A 15,430-nucleotide genomic window follows, 5' to 3' on the forward strand; every position below is an offset into this window, starting at 1 on the left:
AAAAAACAACATTAAAAGGTATTGCTCTAAATTATTAGAGTGAAATAAATTAGCCATTTTCCACAGTCAGCTGTGTTGTTTCAATGACTGGGTTGGAGGAAAGGCCTTCACCCTGGTCATGAGACACTGCACATAAGAATTGTGTCTAAATGTGGATTTCAATTTTGCAAAATGTATTTCCCCCTTTTTAGCAGATCACTAAAATCTGACATTAAACAATTCTGGCACATTAAGGTCTTGCTGCTACTTAGAGGTAGAAGACCCAAGGGTCAAGTTATTCTATGCATGTTGCAGTCTAAGAGATTTCTCTCTGGGTTTTCAGCAGGGACAGCTTCACTTGTGAATTCAGAATGAGAGGGTGGCTCAGTGACAAGGATTTAGGGAGCATCTCCCAAAAGGCTTTAGACAGACCCAAATAAAACTGCTCCAAGCCATCATAATGAAATGTCTGGCAGAGCCAGACTGGAGGCTGAGCCTGAGCAGATCCATCATGACTCTCAGCAGGAGCTCAGAGAACTGCCTGACCTACAGCAACCTCAGGGCTTGCTGGCCTGAGGGAAGAAAGGGCTCAGATCACTTCCTGCAGAAATGTCCCTAGAGAAATGGATTCTAAATCCACTGGGAATGAAAAGACTTTGTGGAGTACTTGTGAAAATCCCCACTAGGCTCCTCTCTATGCAAATGCAAACACTTCAATAGTGACTCCTGGGGTCTCACTAGCTCTCAGTCTTACTTTACCTTTAAAGTGGGAAAGTCCTGTCGTCCTCAAACATATTAAAAAATAAAGAGCTCAACCAATGTAATAAACCAGGGATTGCAGAGGAGCCCATAAGGGAGAGCATGCTGATACAAATATCATAGTCTGATTAAGCTCTGATTCAAATAGAATTTCGAATTACAATATAATATTCAAAAGCAGTAGATGAAGACATACAGTTTTCACACAGAGTAGATATGACAGTGTTGCACAAGGCTTTCATGTCTTTATTTATAAAACTCTCTAGCATGTAGAACTTGGTATTTGCTCCCACAAACAGTGAGATTTTAGCTCATATAGCTGCTTCAGCTGCTTCTGGGAAGACAAGTCACAAGATCCAAGGGAACTCAAGGCATATTTAGAATGTTGTGGTTGCCTGCTTGTGTACCAAACTTAGAGAAACGTATTTTATTTAACGTGGGCTTTTCTTGTTTCTCAGTGCACTAGCAGATTAGATTTTTTTTTTCACTGCACTCTTGCTTTAGGGAGTTAATCAATGTGGATGTTGGGATGCTGGACCTCATTAGAAAGTACCTCCATTTCCTGTTGCTGGCAGAAAGGGGAACTGAGGCCCTGAGGAACTGAGCTAAAGGACTAGAGAGGGCTGGGTTTGGGACTGCTCTACAAACATTAGTACAGGACCAGTCTCCAATCAGGACAAAGACTTAAATATACAAGATAAGTATTTGTGAATGACTACAAGTTTGTTTTGCCCCTGGGCACTGCTCCAGCCTGCTCCAGTTCCACTGTGCCCCTGGCTGAAGCTGGCTCCAGGCCACCCCCGCAGGGCAGGCTGTGCGTGGGCAAAGAGCCAGGCTGGCAAAGGAGCTGATGTGATTTCTACTCCACACTTCATGGTGGTAGAGCAAATATACCCTTTCTATAGCTCTCCAGTTCAAGATTGTTCATACAAATAGCTGTGCCTATTTTATCTTCCTCTAGCTTCCCTACAGGAAACCTTTTTCAGTCGGAAGCAGAAATGTGCATTTCTAAACTGCAGCGGGCTTATCCCTGGAATGAGGTCTGTGTGATGACCTTCCTCTAACTGGATCATTTTTTGTGGTATTTTCTGCAGATTGCAGCAGGTAGCAAATAGTTTTAGTCAAAGCTTTCAAATACAGTAATTTGATGTTCCAGATGGTGCTGTACGATGTTATTTTGACTTTGCTGCTATATTATTTGATGCTCTTTTTGAAAACTAAGGCCATCATGTGAAAAAATTCTCATTAAATTATTCAAATATTTTCTTATGAGTCTATAATACAGGTGAAATGTGGAATGAAAAGAATTGCTGGAGGTGTTCTTTTTTACCCAAGAGCTATGACTTTCTAATAAACATAATATTCCTTGCTGAAGAAGATATCTATTTATTAAAAAGAGCCATTGTTTGCTTTTCAAGGTAATGTCTTGGACTTTTGTTTGCTCCTTAAGTCTGAATGAATAATGTGTATTTACAGTCACTGTGTATAAAGCTGCATTATCTTTCATTACTCTTGCAGCCTTTCTAGGGTGTAAGGTTGGGAAATGTATTGTAATTAAAAACGAGGAGCTGGCTTTAAAAAATAGTTATCCGTGGCTGTGCCCGGGAAAGAAACATTATTTCCTCTGTGACAAAAGAATAATAACCCTGGCAGATGGGTTGCTGCAGAGCTGGAAGAAAAGCTCTGTTAGAGTGGGACTGACAAAGCCATCTGTGCCGAGCAGGAAGTCCTGTCGTGGAGGTAATAAAAAGATCCTGTTTCAGTCCAACTGGTACCAGATAATCCCTACTTTAAGCTTCCCTTCTGACTTGCTAGGAAACTATCATGGTGCCAAGATATCCATGGCTCTTCCCGCTTATTGTAATGGCCTTGTTGTTGTTTCTTCAGCAAATATTATTTGAGTATCCTGCCCTCTTCTCTCTGCTGGATCCTACCAGCACCTGAATTCCTTGGCATTAACACAGAACACGTCCAAGGAAGTTCTGTGGCAGGCACGGCTGTGACAGCTACAGATGCATCCCACGGATCCAGGAGGAGAGGAAATGTCCCTGTATTTGCAGAGTGAGATGAGTCTTTGAGGAGGATTATCCCGAGCAAACTTCTCAATAGAACCTCAAGTGGACCGTTTCAATTTGACTTTTGTTTTGTTGACTATTCAATGTTACCCAACCTTTTCCTCTCTTAAAACAGATTGATGGATTTCATACCAATCATTCCTCCCATCCCCCCCCCCCTTTCTTTTTGTGGTTTTCAGCTGATTTTCCTGGGAAGGAGGTGGTACTGATGTAAGTATTATGGCCTCCTCTGGCCTGTGTTACAAATGAGAGAGATTGGATCCCCACTATTTGCTCTCTTTATTTTTATATCCTTTTTTCTTTGCTAAAAAAGTCCATTTAAAGGAGGTGAAGCAGAAAAGCTTCTTTCAAAAATAATTACTTAGAGGTTTTCCAGCCATGTGAAAACAAACAAAATCTAAAAACCTAAATCTTTAACAGAGAAATGCAAAGCCATTGGTAATAAGCCTTTACCTTGAAAAGACAGAAAGGTGCAAACCAGAACATTCAGATATAAATCCCATGGTTTCTTCTTGAGGAGGAAGACACTAAATTGCAGACCTAATCAGGATGCTGCTCTTTCGGGATTGGTACAGTCTGACCCCGGCAAACTGGAGCTTTGCTCTGATTTGATCAGAGCTGCAGCTCCAATACTTGGTTGAAAGGCAAGATTATCAGCAGGGCCATTGATGCTGTGATCAGTGCTGTGTTTGAGAGTAGCAAGAGTCCTATAAGAAACAGCAGGGATTGTTTTCCCATTTCTGTGGAGACTGAAGTACTATAACAGCTTGCAGACTTTTTCATTGTGAAACCTGACTTCTCCTGGCATTGCAGTCTCAGACCTGCTAAAGGTGTAAATCTGGGCATCCTCCTGATCCTGCACCCAAGGATTCTCTTTGGAAAGCTTTGGTTAAAAGCATGAGGGCTTGAGCATTTCTTTTGTCTGAGGCTGTGTATTTTAAGGGAAACCCATCCTCCTTGTTTGATTCCTACCCAGGAGATTCTGGTACCAAACAAATCACTTCTAGGGGAGCAATTCTTCATAAAAATAACAACGGATTCTGAGTAAAAAAGCCGGTACCTGATTAATTCTGCCTTTTTTTCCTGGTTTGTAAGAAGGAGCTGGACAGGGAAGGAAGAGCAATATTTCACAATTTAGTGTTTTCATATGTTACTGAGAACAAAAGAGCTCGTGAGAGTACTTGAGTCTCACTAAGCCAGGTTCAAATTTTTATAAAGGGAACAAATGCTTCAAGAGCACAAGAAGGTTTAGCGCTTTGTTTTCCTAATCTGTTTTCTGAGTCCAGACTCAAGTTTCTTTGCTTTGCTTTATTGACCTCGAAATTAGCAATGGTAAACAGACCAATATAAATCACCTTGCTAAGATTAAGCTCTTTCACGGTCCCTCTCATAAAACAGCTCTGGGGAGTGATTGCAGGAGTCTTTGTAGTCAAATAAGTACCAAGCAGCCTTGGCTCCATGGATGAACAGAAACCACATTGTTATTTAATGGTACTAGCAAGGTTAATTAACAAAGTGAGATGATTAATTCACTGAGACATCTCAAGTAAACACAAGAGTTTGAGTTTAATCTCTGGATGTGCCTCCACTACTAAAGCTATTTTATTTTTATTTTAATAGGGAAAAGAAGGTAGAGTTGATGTTTCTGTCAAGAATGTGCTTGACTCAGCCAAAGACATCACAGTGGCTGTGAGGGTGCTTTAGATGTTCTGACCATGTTGTAGCATTCACAACTACTGTTTTCAGAGCTTGGATTTACAAAGGGTATGAAAACAAATTTATAGAAAATCAGATCTATAGCCTTCTTTAGGTTACTACCATTGCACCATTTCAGTGAAGAAGGTAAAAACTTAATTAAAATCAGTGCAAATGAATCCCTCTCAAGGCGGTAACAGGTGAGCTCCACCTGCCAGGTTCCAGTTGCCTGAGTGCCACAAGATGCCTGTTGTGAGTCCACAAAGAGCGCCCTCAGCCCCTCCCAGGTCACACATACAAAAACACAGCCTGGGGTTCAGAGGAGACATGGCATGACACTGTGCCAAGGGAAAAGTAGTTTTATTGAAAATGTCAAAAGAGACTGAAATGTAGTGAGAGTAAGTCCTCAGTTTAACTCCTCTCTCTCAGCAAGATGGGTCACTGAGAACTGGATCCCTTTCTCTTCACACTTAAGTTAACTATAATTCCCCCACTGGTACTAGAGCTGATGTTTTGAAGCAGATATTAGTGTTTCATTTGCTTAATTATTTGCAGCTTTGGGGCCTGACCTTTCATTGCATCCAACACAAAATTAATGGCACATGAAATACTCACTGCTAAATCTCAGGCCTTAGGTACTGACCTAAAGCCCACTGATGCTGAGCTGGTTTTAAGACCCTCAGCACCCAGTGACCAAACTGTCACTCTGCACATATTTCTCCTGCTGCAGTAACCATGGATTAGCAAGCAAAATTTCATGAGAATAGCAAGCAAAATTTCATGAAGTTTTACAAAATCGTGTTATTTTAGAGCACAATAGGAACTGATTATCCATATATAAATAATGAAAGTTTTCATTTGTATGGAAAACAGAAGACAAAACTCACTGTTAACAGTTGCCTCTAACTGAGGATTTATTAGTCACTATTGGAGCCTTAAGACTAAATTGGACTCTTTAAATACAAATGTCTTTATATTTTAACTCAGTGCCAATAATTTTTTTTATTCTTCTTGAAAGGCAGCTTAGTAACCATTAAGTATCTTCTATTCCTAGAAGATAAACCAACATATGAAATGCTGTGCCAGGGAGTCAAAAGCAGGAGGCTGAAGTGAATCTTGCTACTGGGGGAATGAAAAGCAATCTTTATGTTCAGTGTTAATGGTCCCTCTTTGCCTGTTTAAGAGACCTTCTGTAGTAAAACCCATTAAACAGGTGATAACAGCTTTTCAAAACAGGTTGAATTAAATGTTGAAATTTCAAACTGTGTTGAGCTTCTGTTTCTGACAGAAGAAAATTAAGTGGAAGATGAACAGAAACGTTAAGAAACTACTTCTTATGCCTGTGAAGGTGCTAGGATGGGAAAATTACTTTCCTTTGTTAGTAATCAGTCCATGGTTCAGGTACTCAGAAAGGGGGTATTTCATCCACAGTAGAGAGAGTGGGCAGAAATATCCCAGCATTGGAAGAGCTATTCTTGAGGGAAGGTTTTTAATTGTCTTTGGCTGAGCACCCATCACTGTCTTTTGGACCAGGGAAATTATTTTTTTAGTGCCTTCACCTTTGCTTACAGAGAATATAACACCTTCCTTCTGTTCTACCAAGCACTCTCCATTACAGCAATGTGGACGAAATTTATGACATTCTGAGCATCATAAAGTTAGGCAGGCTGCACTCAAGCCAGTTGTCATCACTCTTTCAGAAATAACACAATTTTAAATAAATGCAGTCCCAAGTGTTCCCTGTAGTTATCACCACAAAACAATGCAGGGAAATGTTGCTTGCTGCAGCTGACATGAAGACTGATGGTGGCCCATTGAAAAGACCGCTCACTTTCTTAAAATGCAAATACCTGCAGACCAGATCTGAAAACAGCTAATGAGCAATTGCCCTTGGAAACGTGTAAGACAGAAGACATTCCATCCTGATCTTTTATATATTCACAGGTATGACTTCTGGGTAATTCACCAGAGCCATAACTCACTATATGATTCATTAGATGTTAAAAAAAATGTTCGGAGTTGTCATAAATAAGATGACAAATGTGCAAACTACATGTGCAACTCTGATGAAACTGCAGAAGATGAACAAAGCAGACTTTCGTGCTCTTTAGAAAGTTCCACAAATTATTTAAAAATTCCCAAACCACAACACTCCAGCACAGTGATGTCCCAGTTTAGCAAAAGCTTTCATAAACTGTTTCTCACCACAAATATATCTGTTTAATTCTCAAGTAAATCTTCTGTAGTAAACTGTCACATCTTGTGACTAAAGACTAAAATAAAAGCAAAACTTCTGAATAATCATACTATACATCTTTAGCCATTCTGAAAGAAAATGTTTTTCTTGACCAAGCACAAAGAGTTTTTGTGACAATTTCCAAGATTCAGAAAAACTTCAATATATTATTAAGCTGCATTTAAAAAGAGAACAATCTTGCTCGAGTTCTGAGTAGCTATACAATAAACTTTCAGACACTGCACAGCAGTGGAAGATTCTCCAAAGCACAGACGGCATCACACATTGCTTTTTGAAGTCCACATCACTGCATCCATGTGCAGTCTCTGTGTAAAACCACTGCAGCCTGTGCCTGGAAAAATGTAATGTTCTGGGCATCCAGTACCCTCTCCTGAAGAGATTTCACTTTAGAAAGATCAGGGTTTTGATGGTCATATTCCTTTTACTAGTTTATGGGTTGAATTTACTCCCATTCAGATTGCCTGGGAGTTAAGCAGCACCAGGACTACTGAAAAATAAGACAGAATATTTATAACTTTCCAAGTAGCCCGAGCCTGTTAATTTTGGGTGCATTACTTAATTTTTTATTTTCCTAATCAAGATTTGCACATTTCTGAGGAATCAGCTGTGTTGCTTGCATTGCTGAGACTTTGTAATTCCTTCCTTTGCTCCAAAGTGGACACAAAAAGACTTCAAGGTTTCCAGCAGGTAAGAGGTCAATTCCCACTGTGAGCCTGTGGGTGTGATTCCTGTTTCAAAGCACTGTTGCTACCCCATGGATAGGAATATTCAGCCTGCTGCCCTCACTGCCAGAGACACAGAGAAAAATGGATAAGTAAATGCACGAGGATGCTGAGTAACCTGTCACTTTGTCAATCCAGGCCCTGTTCAGAGACTCTTGCACAAATAACATCATCTAAACATGACAGAAACCCTGAATAGTACATAGTGGAGGAAAACCTGTGCTATGGGGAAGCTCAAAGAAGAACTTGTTAGGTCACCATGAGATGCCAAGGAAAAGATTTGGGTTCGTCTTCTGACAGATTATTGAACACTGTAGAAAAAACAACAACAAAAAAAAGCTTCACTGTGAATAAAGAGGCCAGGAATTCAATTCTCAGGCTCCTACAGGAGAGTTAAGCCTACAGGAAGACTGCATTATTACATGGTCCAGAGCTGAAATGTTCAGGTTTTGATCAGCAACTGAATGCTTTGACACTGCTTTTTTCATGATAGGTCTCACAGGGCTTTGGTGCCTTTCCTGCTCACTGTGAAATAAAACTGTCAAATCTTGAAAGCTGCCATGGAACAAGAATGTGCATCCTCCCAGCAGCTTTGCCTGTCATTGACATGATTATTTCCATGCTACATACAGGGTGAAACAAAGCAGAGAGATGAAACGATAAACCTTCCCTCTACATTTTCTCTCAGGCTTTTGTCCTCACTTATCCTCACTTTTATCCCGTTTCACCCTTTGGTTATCTTATCATTTCATACCATACTGTTTAAATATGTGGCTTTTAGACCCAGAGTGGGACTTTGGGTAATTTGGAGGCTGGGTGCCTGTGTAGCTGCAAGCTCCCCTCTGGCACTACCCCTCACTCAGACTTGTGGGTGGCTCACAGTAACCTTAAGGGAGAAAGGGCTGCTTAAGGGATGGGTGATTTAAGCTTCCTGGATTGACCTCGAGCTCAAAGAGACAAAAAGAATAATTCTACAGTGTGACACCACTGATGGTTGGGAGGAAAGTCCAAAGCCTACTGCTGACATGTCCAGCTGGCTCTGAATTGTTGTTCTTGGGAAAGGTGAGTCAGGCAAGCCAGGAAAGACAAATCAGAGGTTCTAAAACCTGTCTTTCCTTCCTGATGTCCATTCCTACTAATCACAGCAGCTTTTCCTTTAAACCATCTTGCTTATGTGGGCACTGTGTTACGTAAAAACCAAAGGATGTTTTGAATCAATGATTTCCCTGCATGGCATTTGGAAGATTTACATCCTCTCTGCTGTGTTCTCCCTGTAGCTGGGAGAGTCCGAGCCAGCCTTCCCTACTCCTCTCACTGTGTTGCTGCACTTTTTTTATAATTGAGTCCAGTCTCCTGCCTGCTTCTTGGGGATTTGAATTCCCCACCTTCATGTATTATCTCATGCCCTTGCATTTCTATTTAATGCAACAGTTGAGTATTGGCATCGAGGCTGGTCCTTAATATTCAGAGTGAAACATGGTGACTCCAGTAACAGCCTGCTCCTGGGCTGGCGACAGAATTATCTTACTAAATATTCCTACTCTTTGTGCCACTTGTTTTCTCAGGAAGGAGTTTCATTCTGTTCTCACAACTGATTTTTTCTAGCAGACTCCTAATACAGAGATCTTTTGATTTGAAATTCTCAGAATCTGAAATTTTTTCCCCTGGTGCTACATAGTTTCGACTTCCATAAGTTAACTTTAGTGAATGCAGTACTTAAAATTCCAGCAACTGTGTTAGCTCTCTTGGTTATACATATATTGAGAGAGAAACTCAGTACAATTTCATGCCTAAAAAGACACAAGTACCAAATTAAAGAGTCTTTTTATTGATCTAAACATTGAGGTGTACCTGCCTTACAGAAAATATCTTCAGGCATGTTAACTCTGAGATGGGAGTGTGCTCAGAAGTGTAACAGAATATAACAATGAAATATGGCCATTACAGGGAACTGTTTTAATGGTCATGAATGTGTCTACCTAGTGATAACATGGCACTCTCTACACAGCTAACAAAAATACTTGTGAGCTGCGGTGTGACTTATGTACACAGTTTGCCTCACACACTGCAGTGAATCTGGGCTGTGTTTTATAGGACTTGGCACAAAACAAAGCTATTAAAAGAGTGAGCTAGAGAGCCCACAGGGGAAAGGATCTCTGCTCTGCTCTGCCTAGAGAGGAAAAGAGCCACTTCTTGCCATGGTTGATGCAGCACATATGGGTCTTAGCTCATACACTGAGATGTTGATCCTTGGTGACTCCAGATGATATGTTGTGCTTTTCAGGGCTCTTTCCAACTGTTTTGTGCAATTGGACTGGAGTATTTCGTCAAGTTAAAGGCTGGAGAATACCAGCCTTTACCCAGTAGCCCCAAAGTGAGAGCCAGGCTCAGGAGTGGCACTGGGGCTGGACCTGCAAACTGAACAGCTCAGCCGTTCATGGTCACTCCTTGCCCACTGGGAGACCTCTGGAATTGTGACACACAACCAGCAAGCAAATACCAGCTCTGTAACAGCCTGGCTGCTGCAGCAATCCTCCTGTGAATGCTCATGCAGGAGCTCTGATTATACAGGCTCTGATTTAAAAGCAATGAATTTTGGGGGGAGCTGTCTCAAGCCACTTATTTGACCATAACAAGAGTTGATGAGAATTTGTGCCTGAGGTGAACAAGAGACTGTAATGGTAATAATCTCCAGACCCCACTGATCTAAGTAAATAATAACTAGAGCTGTGAGATGAGCTAACAGCTTCAGACTATCTTTTGCTGCCTAGTTAGGTGAACTGTGTCCATCTTTCCCTTTACGCTTTCTGGCAAATGAGAGATACAATCAGTGTATGAGAGTTGCTATACGGGAGCAGAGGGCTGAACACTGTTGAAAATAGCTGGAAGTAGGAATAAGAAATCTGAGTGGCAAAAATATTTAAGCAACTCAATTTTTACTTTTACTTTTACTTTTACCTTTTTTTTTTTTTTTTTTTTTTTTAAAGCAGGGTATTTTATATAATACTAAGGCTGTTCTTTGCATTGCTAATGGCAGCCTGCATAAAGAGAGGAACATACTTTAAATCCCAGAGTGTTTCTTCTGGGCTATCTGTCTCATGCATTGGGCCTAGAGAAGACATCCTGCTCTGTCCCCCCTGTCTTGGTTGAAATGATGCCAGGGATGATGCCTCTCAGAACTTGTCTGTGGGGTAGAGGTTTGAACTGGAGCAAGGGTGTCATTAGATACTGTTAGACTGTGCTGACCATATTGTAGCATTTCAATAAACATTCTCTTTAATCTCTAGTTCTCGAATAATCTGCACATAAGCCAATACAACAGGTTTATCACCTGAGAAAGAATTGTGTACAAAGGCTGGAGGGCACAAATACTTGGGGAGGAGAGATGATGATAGGCCTTTTTTCAAAATGTCTTATTTGATGCTGTTGTGCCATGGATCCAGATAATGATGGGTTCAGGGCATTTTTTTTTTTTCCTCTTTAGAAAAATGAAATATGTTTCTGTGGATCCTAACAATGAAATTTACATTACAATGCATGGCCTTTCTAACCTTCTGCCTGCAGTGTTCCAACTTTCCTTGTTCATAGTAATGATTAAAAATCTCCCGAGCATACAGTATTTTTGGATGTTAAAAGATTTTATAAGAGGAAAATCTTAGATTAAAATCTGAAGTTAAACAGCATATAAGGACAATTAAGTACACAGATCTCACTTCCTTACATTTTCCTGTTTGGTGTATTGCCTCAGGTTTCATTGCTTGTGATCAAAAGATGAATACAAAGTTCAGACAGACACAAATAGGTCATCCTCTCTTGCGTGGCGGTATCAGTATTGTGCAGCTGTAGTTGAGGTTTGCAAGATCTTTAACAAAAGTTCATTTCTCATTCAGAACACAGACAGATTTGTGTTGCTGAATCCTTTTCACATCCACTCACCACACAAAAAAGCATGTGCTAAATTGAGTTCAGCCCATAGCAACAGTTCTTCTGATAACCTTGGAATGCAGACTGCATGGACAGAGGACACTTTAAGTCTTTAGGAGGAATACTTATTAAATAAGACCCTGCTTTTGTAATAAAAGACCAATTTTAATAAAACACTCACAGACATTCTCTTTCAAGTAACTCCTGCATTTACAGAGCCAGGTGCTCCTCTTGCTTTTATCTCACCACTTCTAGCACAATCTCAATTTATGGTTTTAAATTTTTTGCTTTCTGGCTTTTGTCCCTCTCTCTTTATAATTGGGCTTTTATGTTTAACTCCATGCTTGCCATCATGAAATCATGAAAATTCAGTTGCTACTGCTGTTCGGATGTTGCTGTTTCAATTGTTTAATTACAGTGCTCCTGGGGCTTTCTATCCTATTCTTTATCAATCTAATCCAGATTTGATTCTGAGGAGAAGTAACAGTGGGGAATGACTGAGGTGAGATATCACACTTCTCTTTGTTTTCTGGCTCTGAATGGTCGGGTGCTGTGGGAGGCATGCAGACACGTTTCTACTTTTCCTTCCCTTTCCTCAGCACTTGCACCATACAGCAAAAATCAGACTATTGTTTTTCTGCTCAAGCTTTCTAACAAATAGAGTTCAGCATTATGGATGTCTGCTGGAAGGATCCTGGAGTGGGCTCACACTCTTTCCTTTGGTTCTGTACCATGTGCCCTGCCCACCTTCTAAGTATTTTTCTTTGTCTAACGATGATGAAGCAGCTCCACAAAGGGAGATTAATGGGCATTAGGTGATACTTGTCTGCGTGTCCTCTCTGGAGCTCACCCACAGAGCTGGCCTGTGAAAGAATCCAAGAAAAAGCAGATAAATGATTTTTCAACAGATTATCATCTGCCCTTACTGGATAGAATAAAACAATATAAATAAAATGCTGTATCACACAAAACTTTCAGATGATAAAAGGTGAAAAAAATCCCATTAAAGTTGAGTGTACATAGAATATTTTTAGAGACTTATCTGCCTCTAGTTTCATGGTCTCACGGCTGCATATCTTTATCATTAACCTTAACAAAGGATATGTGCTATGTTCATTACCGAAGATATTTGCTCTTATTCATTTTAATTTTACCCTTCTGAATTTTGTCCATCACTGTTTCATCCTGTTCTTCCCTTTGGATGCACTTTCTTTTTAACAAAACACATTCCTATGAGCAATAAGGTCTTCCTATCATCCTGCACCTTAATATGCTGTGGTCCATTCTTTAGGAATGCTCTGCATATCTTTGCTCAGAAATCAGTTATGTTGGCTCTTAGTGAAGTTGGTGTTTCTTATCTAAATTGCCCCCAGGTTCCTTCTGGCGTTTGGATGCCTGAAGTAGAGAGCTAGATCTCCAGCAGGTGTAAATCAACACACCACTATTGATTTTAATTATGCGCGGTGTCTTCTTATACTGGCAGATGGCACAGCCTGGAATTACAGTACAATAGATACCTTGTGCATTTCAAGGAAGGAGGCAAATTGTTTTCTCCCTGGAAGCATCCAGCTGTGTTTCCTGTACCATTTTCTCCAACAGCAACATTGCACAGGGCAAACGAGAGTCTTCTAAATCTCATCCTTTAACTGAAGAGCTGTTCTTGTGATATGGAAGAGCTTCTTCCAGAATTAACCTTCCCTGGTTCAAGATACCATCATAAGCTGCTAAATCTGTATTCACACAGTGGTGGCTCTGAGCCTCCCGATAAAGTAAAAGCCTTTCTGCTAAGCAGTGTCTCTGGGATTTAGCTTGGGCCCTTCTCTTCAAGCCATGATGAAGACATGAGGACTTGATGAAGAATTGCTCAGTATTTCTTCCTTAATGGTAAAGAAACACTGTGGATTTGGACATGACCAAATAAAAGGCTGGTTCTAAATCCCTATTCTGATAGGAGACAAGCATGCCAGTATATTTTATGAGATTTATGTGTTAATTAGACACTCCTCATCAGCCAGCCTGAGACAGGAATTGTGTTCTTTAGAAAAGAGACAAAATCTTTCTTAGTTGCTGTGCAAAATACAAGAACCTGATTTGGTTGCTGAATCTGGTGTTTACACATAGGAACAGACACTCAAAAGCATAAAAGTACAGAAAAGTTAAAAACAACTAGCTACCAAAAAAATTGGTGTAGTTCTCCATCTGAAAAGACAAAAAGGGGAAAAAAATACCAAAAATCCAGTTAAGTTTGATGCTTTTATGCTAGAGGAAGGATATTTGATACAGCAACATAAGTGATAGCAAAATTCATCAGCTAAAATTGTTTTTATAGTTAGAGATGGCAGTTACTAACAACTTATAGTCCTGATTAAAATAAACAAAACCAAAGAAACAAATGAAAATTAAACTCTCTTCTTCAAACACAGTTCGTAGACAAAATGAATAAAAGATGACTTTGTTTCTCTCCCATGAAAGCAAAGAAGAGTTGAACTGTCAGTTCCTTAAGCCAGCTCTTAAAGCAGTTTGTGACTGAAAAGTGATGAAAAGAGAGAATAAGATGAGGGAGTACTTAGATTGGCACCTCTCTATGATGAAGTGAAAGCTGTTTTCTGGTCAATACCTGCCACGAAATATGTCTACCCCATATACTGGGATCAAATTCTGAGCCTAATTGTTATAGACTATAGACTGAATAATAAGTTAAATTCTGCAATCCAGTCTGATTATGTGCAAAGTCAATGTGACACAGTCCTAATTTGAAATATATAATTAAACGTCATAACTGCATTTCCTAGTTTTTCAGAGATTGATTTTTTTTCCACCCTAGCTCAGCTATTCAGATACATTTTAAGGAAAATTTTATCTAGAAGAACAATCACATAATTTTAAAACTGCTTTTCATATTCATATTTGCAGAGAAATGTTGGCCAAAAAGAGTATAAACAATGACTTCAGGGAGGCTGTTTTCATGAGTAAGATTGCACCCTGTAAATATGAATTTTGGAATTAGACCTGACTGGCAATTTTTGTAAATGCACAGTTCCATCCATAATGATATCCAGCACTTGCTTTGACCCAGGTTCATTAAATTTATCATACATAGCTGCATCACAACAATTACTGCTGGGGCTGAAGATGGGAGATGGTGAACGCTAAACTGTGCAGCAGAGCTGAATTTTGAAGACAGGAACTGTGTTTGGGCAGATGTTGATTTCACAAAGCAGCTTTGCCATTTAACAAGTCAGTGTGTGTGGGGAGTGATGCACAGCTGGATGGATGTGGCAGGTGCCTGATGAGCACTGCCAGAATGTACAGATGTGTGTTGGAAATGAATGAATGCAGTGCTGCTGCGGTAAAGAGAGTCACAGGATACTTTGAGGTGAAAACTCCTGTTCTTGACATGTGGTACTGAGAACTCAAACCCATGAAACCTGGGCTCCTGTTGCAGAAAACTGTGGTTCTGCAGACCATGCTTCCTGAGGCAGAACCTTCCATAAAAGAATTACTCACTTCCTACCTTGGCAAGCCTTGGACTCAGCTGAACACACCCAACCCGGTCAGTAGAGGAGCCTGAACAGAGCCCCTGGAGTTCCTCAGCAAAACTCTTACCCTCACATCACAGACTGACACCCTGTCCCACTTCCTTCCCATGGGATGGGACACAAGGAAAATGTCACCTAAGCAAGAACTGCAATGCAAGACAAAGGTCCAAAGTAAGAGGCAATTAATGCAGCTTTCTGAAAGCAAAAGTAAGAAAATAAAATAATCCCCGTATGTTATCTCATGAGAGTGGAAGAGTAAAAAATGCTATCTAGGGTTTGCCAGTCAAGAAAAGGGCAGGAAAAACCAGGCCATCAGCATTTCTGCTGCTTATCTGAGCCCCAAGCAGTCAGGCTATCCAATTCAAGCAGTAAGGTTTCTCTGAAGATATCTCTGAAGGTCTTCACTGAATTTCTGAGCCTGAATTACCTAAAATTTTAGCTGTGCAGGAGAGTCTGGAAGAAGGAAGTCACTAATGGTTG

Source organism: Chamaea fasciata, unplaced genomic scaffold (genome assembly GCF_029207755.1).
Source record: "Chamaea fasciata isolate MVZ Bird 193981 ecotype frontalis unplaced genomic scaffold, bChaFas1.0.hap1 SCAF_15, whole genome shotgun sequence".
Lineage (NCBI taxonomy): Eukaryota > Metazoa > Chordata > Aves > Passeriformes > Sylviidae > Chamaea > Chamaea fasciata.